Source organism: Gavialis gangeticus, unplaced genomic scaffold, assembly GCF_001723915.1.
Source record: "Gavialis gangeticus isolate Ggan-Ray unplaced genomic scaffold, GavGan_comp1, whole genome shotgun sequence".
In the NCBI taxonomy this organism is placed as follows: Eukaryota; Metazoa; Chordata; order Crocodylia; family Gavialidae; genus Gavialis; species Gavialis gangeticus.
This window is the reverse complement of record NW_017729025.1, coordinates 31,758,279-31,766,949: the sequence shown is the minus strand read 5'-3', so window position 1 is coordinate 31,766,949 and position 8,671 is coordinate 31,758,279.

The window sequence follows — 8,671 nt, the reverse complement described above, 5'->3', positions numbered from 1 at the left end:
CCTGCAGTCCCTTTCCATCCCTCCCACTTTCCCTTACTATCAGACCCTGCTCTTCCTGAGCACATGGAAGTGAGAGGCAAATTTGAAAACACTGACTTTGAAATAAACATGGCTAGGTACCCATCGACTTAGTTCATCCATAATTCATCCATTTTACCCTTTTTGAAACTGCTGCACATTTTAGCACAGGTACTCCATAAACACACTTTTAAGCAGCCCTTTTGTACCCCTTTATATATAGTACAAACTATGCATGATATTAATACAAAGCCAAATGACTCATCATTTACCATATAGTTCGTTGGGCTGGGCCCCAGCAGAATCAACAGCATTTTAAAGTATGGTGACCCTATAGCTCAGCACTGCTCAGTATGTGTGTGCTCCAGTTACCCCCTACAAATGTGCCCCCCCACCTATGACTGAAACTGGGTGTTATTGTCATGAGTCTTGGGGTTCTCCAAAAATGTATATGCACATGAGGTGCAGGGCAACCTGGTCTGGCTCCACCTCATGGAGTGTGAGGCCACACTAATCATGTCCAACAGGCTGAGAGAGGGGGTGACGGATTTTGGATGAACTGTTTGAGGCCCCATTTGATGATGTTTGCCAGACATTTAAGGCTGGTGAAGAAATTTGAATCATTGGAAATGGGAAATAAAGTCACAGCTTATCTGTGGGAGTGAAGAGGAAGTTAAAATGTATTCAGTGTAGTGACTCAACATGACTTGAAAAAGAGTTGGTGGTGAGGGGGACCTAGTGCAATGGACACTACCATATATTTTATTTAGATGATCTGCACTAACCTATCCTTATGGTAGTTTCCTATCAGTATGTTTGTGTTTTATAATCATGCTCAGTGTTCGCTAAGTGTCACAAGTGACATCAAAATCTTTAAATGGCCATTACTAACCTGACTAAGACCTTTGAAACAAACACCAGAGAGGCCATATGGAAGATCATTATGAGATTTAGATGCCCACAAAATTTTGTTACCAATATCAGACTTCTTCACAATGACATGACAACAAACATCCTAAGCAATGGTTCAGAAATGAACCTTTTCACTATTAAAATTGGAGTCAAGCAAGGATGTGTGATTGCACCACTTTTTCCTATCTATATCAAAGCTAGTCCACATCTCACTGGTGATAGACTTCCACCTGGAATCAACATCCAGTATCCCATGGATGAGAATGTCTTTAACATCAACTAGTTACATTCCAAATCCAAGAAAACCAACACATCCATTACTGGTCTTCAGTATGCTGATAGTTGTGCTGTGTGCCCACTCAGTTGAACAGCTCCTGATCGTTCTTGATTGCTTCTGTAAAGCATATGAAATACCAGGACTCACCATAATCTTCATGAAAACCAAGATCCTTTACCAGTCCACCCCAAAACAACCAGCTGCTCCTCCACATATTACAATCCTTAGAGAATATTGAGTATTTCTCCTACCTAGGTAGCTACCTTGTCCAAACAGTAAGCATAAGAAACAATATTCAACACTGGATAAAATTTTCCAGTGTTTCCTTTAGACATCTCCAAAACCATGCCTTTGATCATGATATCATGATATCAGGATCCAAACCAAAATTCTCATCCATCAGGCTACTGTCATCCCTACCCTGTTTTATGGGTGTGAAACTTGGATGACATATCAGAAACACCTGAAAGTTTGGGAACATCACCATCAGTGATGTCTTCAGAAAATCCTCCATTTCATTTGGAAGGACAGAAGAATGAATGCAAACATTCTGGCTTAAGCAAATACCACCAGCATTTGTTTATGTGGTACCAGCTCTGTTGGACAGGATGTGTCATAAGGTAGCCTGAAAGCCAACTTTGAAAACAGGTCTTATACTCCCCACTCAACAGTGGTCACCACTACAGAGGTGATCAAAAGAGGAAATTCAAGGATATCTTGAAGACCAATCTGAAGAAATGCAATATTATCATCAATACCTCAGAGATTCAAGTACTGAACTGTCCACAGTGGTGCTGGATATACAAGGTATTGATCATTTTGAGCAAACTCACCTCAGTATGGAGGCAAATAGATGAGAGAGACAAATGGAAAGAGCTGTAACCCAACATCATCAGGATCTACTTCTGCCTCCCAGAACTATGTGCCATGGCTGCAGTCAACCATGAGGATCTCAGATTGGCTTCCTTGTTCATCTGTGGACTCATCAATGACTTCCCTGTTTACTGAAAGATTGCCATCCTCATATCAAGGGACTTCCACTGCTGCTTCCCAATTCTTCCTGGTTTATTTCCTTGAGTTTCCCTAAAGTAGCCTTAAAATTTACATTAGTAATGCTGTGACCTTATGTAGTCATATTGCTATTAATCAGCACGAAGAAGAATATGGGGACACAAAAGATGGAAGTTAAGTGTCAGCCTTCAACATTAATAATTTTAAATGAGTTTAATGGATTTCATAGATTTCATAGACATTAGGGCTGGAAGGGACCTCAGAAAATCATTGGGTCCTGCCCCCTGCCCAAGGGGCAGGAAGTCAGCTGGGGTCAGATCACCGCAGCAAGCTAAGCATCCAAGCATTTCTTAAAGACATTCAGAATAGGTGCTTGCACCACTTCTGGGGGAGTCTATGCCAGAGTCTGGAGACTCGGACGGTAAATAAGTTTTTCCTTATGTCCAGTTTAAAATGGTGTTTCAGAAGTTTGTGACTGTTGAGTTAATTGGGATACCTACCTTCTTTAAATTACAGGGGACCAAAGAAGGAGGATTTGGGCCTGACATGAGTTGAATGAAAGGCTAAGAATAATTTTAAGGCTAATTCCATACAACTCCCATGATGCATGGGATTCAATACATTTCCCACCCCCATGGGTTCAGTCATGGGCTTCCTTAACATGCACAAACCAAGAAGTTTAGAATATCTGCATTAGATATCATACACATTTCAACAAAGTAAGTGTTCTTTCCTTTTCTAAATGTAAATAACCACATTTGTAAATTTAACTAATCACATTCCCAGGCTATTGTGAGGAATGTAGAACAAACCATTAGGCTCTTGCCAGTTTTATTCTATAGGAGAAATTCCCTTCCATTTCACAAGGGTGATCTGACCAAACCCTCTGTGAATCTAGAAGTAAGGCTGAATGGGAGCAAAAATGGCTGCCAGAGCTAATGCCCCATGGCAGACATTGCATTTGTTGTGCATTGCATATGAGTATTAAAAGACAAATCATAACATGCCTGCTGGTAATATGTAAAAATGATCATGGGATAGGTCCATGCTGGAAAGACATCACTGCTCACTGAGGGCACACATTTGTGGGACCCAATCTACAACTAGTCAGCTTACTTTAAGTTTCATGATCATAGATTGGGCTCCACTTATGCAGATGTTTGCTGGTGCTTGAAGCTATGCCAGGAAGTAAGGAAGTCAGAGTGGGGAGAGAGGCAGATGGGATTGAGGGAGTTAGTGGGGGGGTCGACAGGATCAGGGAGGCTGGTGGGTCTGTGGGAGAGGGGTGGGTGAGTCCATGGGGATAGGTTGTCTGTTGTGGGGTTCAGGGAGCTAAAAAAGCCTGGTTAGGTCTGGGTGGGGGGAGGGGGCAGGGAGGTAGGAAGACTGCAGTCTTGGGGATGGGGTGACTGGCTGGGCTTTCCCAGCCCCAGGGCTGCACTCTGAACATGTACTGATGTTTGTTAGATCAGGCTACTGTATTTACTTGACTCTAGGATGACCCTGAATTTAAGGTGACCCTCCAGTAATTAGATTCCACACAAGGGAAATTTTTAATTTGGTATTATTTTTAATAAATAGACCTACTGACAAAAACTATAGCAATGCCAGTAAGTCATAAATTCAATGCTAGCTTCATTTCAATTCAAACATTAACTTAGTCTATGTAAGGTTCTGTCCAGAACCTGGTGAATGCTACCCCTTTCTTAGAGCTTACAACTTAGGACTCTCCACTTTCAGATGTGTCCTCACTCTCACACTCTTCACTGTTCTCATCTTCTCCCTCATCTTCCCACAAAACAGTGTCTTCAGTTCCATCCATGGCATTGAATATATAGCACTTCTTGAAGCATTTAATAATGGATTCTGAAGATAGCTTTCCTCAAGAAGTCAGAATCCATAGGAAAAGTAGTGCTACAGTTGGTTTCTTAATCTTTCCACCAGGTGTAAGCACATTGTTCCCTGCCACGAGCCAGTCTGAATACTGGCACCGTAGTCCTTAAAGGACTTATTCACTGTGACATCCAGTACTTGGGGTTGAGGTGTCATACCAGCAGGCATGACTATAAGATCACAATTCACTGACTGAATTTTTGCTTTCACTTCTGGTCTTAAATGCCCTCTGAATTAATCTAACGCTAACATTCCTCCTTTCTTTAGCAGTGCCCCAGGTCTCCATTTTCACACAACATCTAACTGGTTATTCATCAGCTCACTTGAAATCCTTGTTCCTGGCATCTAACCTGGTGGCAGCTTTTATTTTGCCAGAGTTTTGAGTTTCAAAATCACATAGGGTGGCGATTTTCTCCCAACTACTGACACTGCTAATACCACTATAATTCACAGCTTATCATTTCCTGTATTTCTCATAATTATGGATTTTGTGCCTTTCTCATGGATGGGGACATTGTTTAGCATGTCAAAATAGACTGGAGTCTCATCAGCATTACCTCTTTGGCCCAGCAGGTAATCATGCGTTTTGCATAGCCCAATAATGTACCGCTGGAATTCAGCAAGTTTTTCATTATAGTCTGATGGTAACTTTTGTGCAAGTGAAGTTCTTCATCTCAGGACTAAGCCACTATGTTGCATCATTCAGATACACCATCCACTACTTGCTTTGAATTTTTGAAAGGGAATGCTCAGTTCTTTCAATATTTCTAATGCCATGAGTCAAAGCACTTCACGGGTGATTGGTATTCCCTCCTGTCTCTTTCCTTGAACATACTTGGGAACTTGCTTATAAATTTCAGGAAAGCAACTGTGTTTTAGACTCCCAAATGTTTTCCACATGGACTTAGCATTCTTGAGTTTTCCTTTTAAGTGTGTCCATCAATGCACATTTGCTTTAGTAACATTATACTTCCTTCCTACCTCACAACTTGTTTTTTCATGATAGTTTATAACCTTCATTTTAAAGTTTGTATCATAGCTGCACCTCATTCCTTTTTGCATCTTCACATTGGTACCACTTCTTCTCTTTTCTATATAGTCTGTCATGGGGGTTGGTTTCCCTGCCACCACTCACCCCACAGAATTTACCATGGGTTTCTATGGTTTTAAAATGTGGCCAGTCAGTGGTGATCAGGCCCTGTAATTTGCTGCTTTCCCTGCTGCTTTTCTGGGTGTTTCCCTCTGCTGGGTGCCTTGCTGCTACTTGCCTCACTGTTTTGGGGTCATTATATACTGGTTCCCTTGTCACCACTGACTGGAGCCTCACTGTGTGCTAGATCCCTCACTGGCACACTCATGTTGAGTCTCTCATCACCGCTTCTTGTGGGTGGATCCCTCATTAGCAGGCGCATTCTGACTACCTTATTGTGACTGCCAAGTTCCTCGCCACTGTATGCTAGATATCTCGCCTCCTGGTGGGTCCCTTGTCATCACTGCTGGGAGCCTTGCCATGTGCTGGATCCCTTGCTGCTGCTGCTAAGAGTCTCACTGCATGCTGGATCCTTCCTTGCCATGCATTGGGTGTGTTGCCACATGCTGGGACCCTTGTTGAGTGCTGGGTACCTTGTCACTGCAGTCAGGTCCCTCCTTGCAGCATACAGGGTACCTAGCTGGCCTCTGGGGGTCCCTCCCTCCTGAGTACTGGCTAGCCCAGGAGTGGGCAATTATTTTGGGTGGAGGGCTGCTTACTAAGTTTTAGCAAGGCATCGAGGGCCGCATGACAGGCAGCCAGGGGCAGATAAATATTAATTTTCTTAATTTTGGGGGGGCCCCGTGGACCAGACAGAATGGCCTGGCGGGCTGCATCTGGCCCCCGGGCTGCAGTTTGCCCACCCCTGGGCTAGCCCTTGTGGGGCCTTTCCCTGGTTTGTGCTGGCTGGAGTGTCTCCCCGCTGTGTGCTGGCTGGCCCCTGCAGGGTCCCTGCCTGCTGTGTGCCCGGCTAGCCTCTCCCCACATTATGCTGGATACCTGGCAGGCAGGGTGTCAGATGATCAGGTCATTCCCAGCAGTTGCCTGGCTGGTGGGTGTGAGGCAGCACAGCATGCACTGGCCAGGCTTCTTGCATGCAGCTTGAAATGACCTGGCAGGAGCTGCCCAGGCACCATTCCTGCAGCATGTGGGGTTTCTAACCAGCATATGCTGAGTTGCCCTGAGAAGCTTTTCCAGCGGCAACCCAGCACCTACCAAGGCACTTGCCCAGGCCACTAGCATGTGGAGTTGCTCCAGGACCTGCCACTGGGACAGCAGCTCAGGGCAACTCAGCACATGCTGGCCAGAAATCCTGCATGCTGTGGGGATAGTTCCTGGCTGGTGCCTGGCACATCATTTAGAGCTGCATGTGGGGCTTCCAGCTGGAGGGTGCTGATGCATCTTGGCACATGCTGGCAGGCAGCAGCTTGGAGTGACTGCACTGGCCATGAGCCCTGCAGGATCAGAGGAGCAGCAACACCTTCTGCTGGCTGACCACGTGCATTTTTACATTTTGGGTAAGTGGCATGCAATCATAAGATAAGGCTTGATTTTCCCCATGTTGAATGGGAAAAAAAACTTCATCTTATAATCAAGTAAATATTCCCAATCTAACTTAGTTCATCTCCTCAGGTGAATTAGTTAGAACCCTCGTTAGGTCAATATAAGTGCAACATCTGCACGTACCCTGAGTGGCTGATCTGCCATTTCTAGAGGTTTAATGTCTGGCATGTCGTGATTTATGCTGCAGTGCTCACATATACCACAGACAATGTAATTTCTGCCATGGGCCAATGTGGTCCAATGTCCCTATTTTCAAGAAGGGGAGGAAGGAGAATCTGAGTTATTATAGGCCAGTCAGTCTCACCTCCATCCTTGGAAAAGTCTTTGAAAAGATTATTAAGGATCATATTTGTGAGAGTCCAGTGGGAAAAATAATTCAGCAGGGCAACCAGCATGGATTTGTAGCAGGTAGATCATGCCTGACTAATTTGGTTTTGTTTTATGACCAGGTCACAAAACGCTTTTATGCAGGAGTAGAAATCAATGTCATTTTCTTGGATTTTAGGAAGGTCTTCAATACGGTATCTCATCCCATTCTCATAAATAAATTAAGAGGCTGTGACTTAGACGTTTACACAGTCCAGTGGGTGGCAAATTGGCTTGGGGGTCTCACCCAGAGAGTGGTAGTAGATGGGTTGGTATCGACTTGCAAGGATATGGGTAGTGGGGTTCCGCAAGGTTCGGTCTTGGGCCTGTACCCTTCAGTGTCTTCATCAGTGACTTCAATGTGGGTGTGATGTGTACTCTGTCCAAGTTTATGGATGATACTAAATTGTGGGGTGAAGTGAACACACTGGTGGGTAGGGAACAATTGCAGGCAGACCTGGACAGGTTGGAAAAGTGGGCAGTTCACAATAGGATACAGTACAACAAGGACAAGTGCAGAGTGCTTTACCTAGGTTGTCAAAATATCCAGCACACCTACTGATTGGGAAATGACCCTCTTAGCAGCACAGAAGTAGAAAGGGATCTCAGAGTCATAATGGACTCCAAGACGAATGTGGGTCATCAGTGTGATGAAATCATCAGCGAAGCTAACCGTACTTTATCATACATTAGCAGATGCCTGACAAATAGAGCCAAGGAGGTGATACTTACCCTCTATGTGGCATTGGTCAGACCACAGTTGGATTTCTGCGTCCAGTTTTGGGCACCATACTTTAAGAAGGATGTGGATAACCTTGAGAGGGTCCTGAGGAGGGCCACTCATATGGTTAAGGGTTTACGGGCCAAGCCCTATGAGGAGAGATTAAGGGACCTGGACCTCTTCAGACTCTGCAAGAGAAGGCTGAGAGGTGATCTTGTAGCTGCCTACAAATTCATTAGGGGGATGCAGCAAGGTTTTGGAGATGCTCTGTTCACCAGGGTGCCTCTTGGGGTAACAAGGAACAATGGTCACAAACTCACAGAGAGCAGATTTAGGCTAGATATCAGGAAAAACTTCTTCATGGTAAGGGTGGCCAAAATTTGGAATGGGTTTCCAAAGGAGGTGGAGCTTTCCCCTACCGTGGGGGTCTTTAAGAGAAGGCTGGATAGGCATCTGTCTGAGGTCATCTGACCCCAGCACTCTTTTCTTCCTAGGCAGGGGGTCGGACTCAATGATCTGTTGAGGTCCCTTCTGACCCTAGCATCTATGAATCTATGAAACTTGGTTGCTGGGTCTCTTGGGTCTTTGAGTGCAACCATCTCAGACATAGCTCTGTTATGCTTTCTTCCAGGAGATGGAAACCTGCACTTGAATATCACAGCTGAGTCCTATAGCCATACCCTGCTGGATGCCATTGAGCCATTTGTGTACGAGTGGACTGCAAAGTATCGTGGCAGTATCAGCGCTGAGCATGGACTGGGTTTCAAGAAGAAGCACTACATTCAGTACAGTAAACCTTGGGAAACTGTCCTGCTGATGCAGCAGTTCAAGGCCATGCTGGACCCCAAAGGGATTCTGAACCCATACAAGACACTGCCTT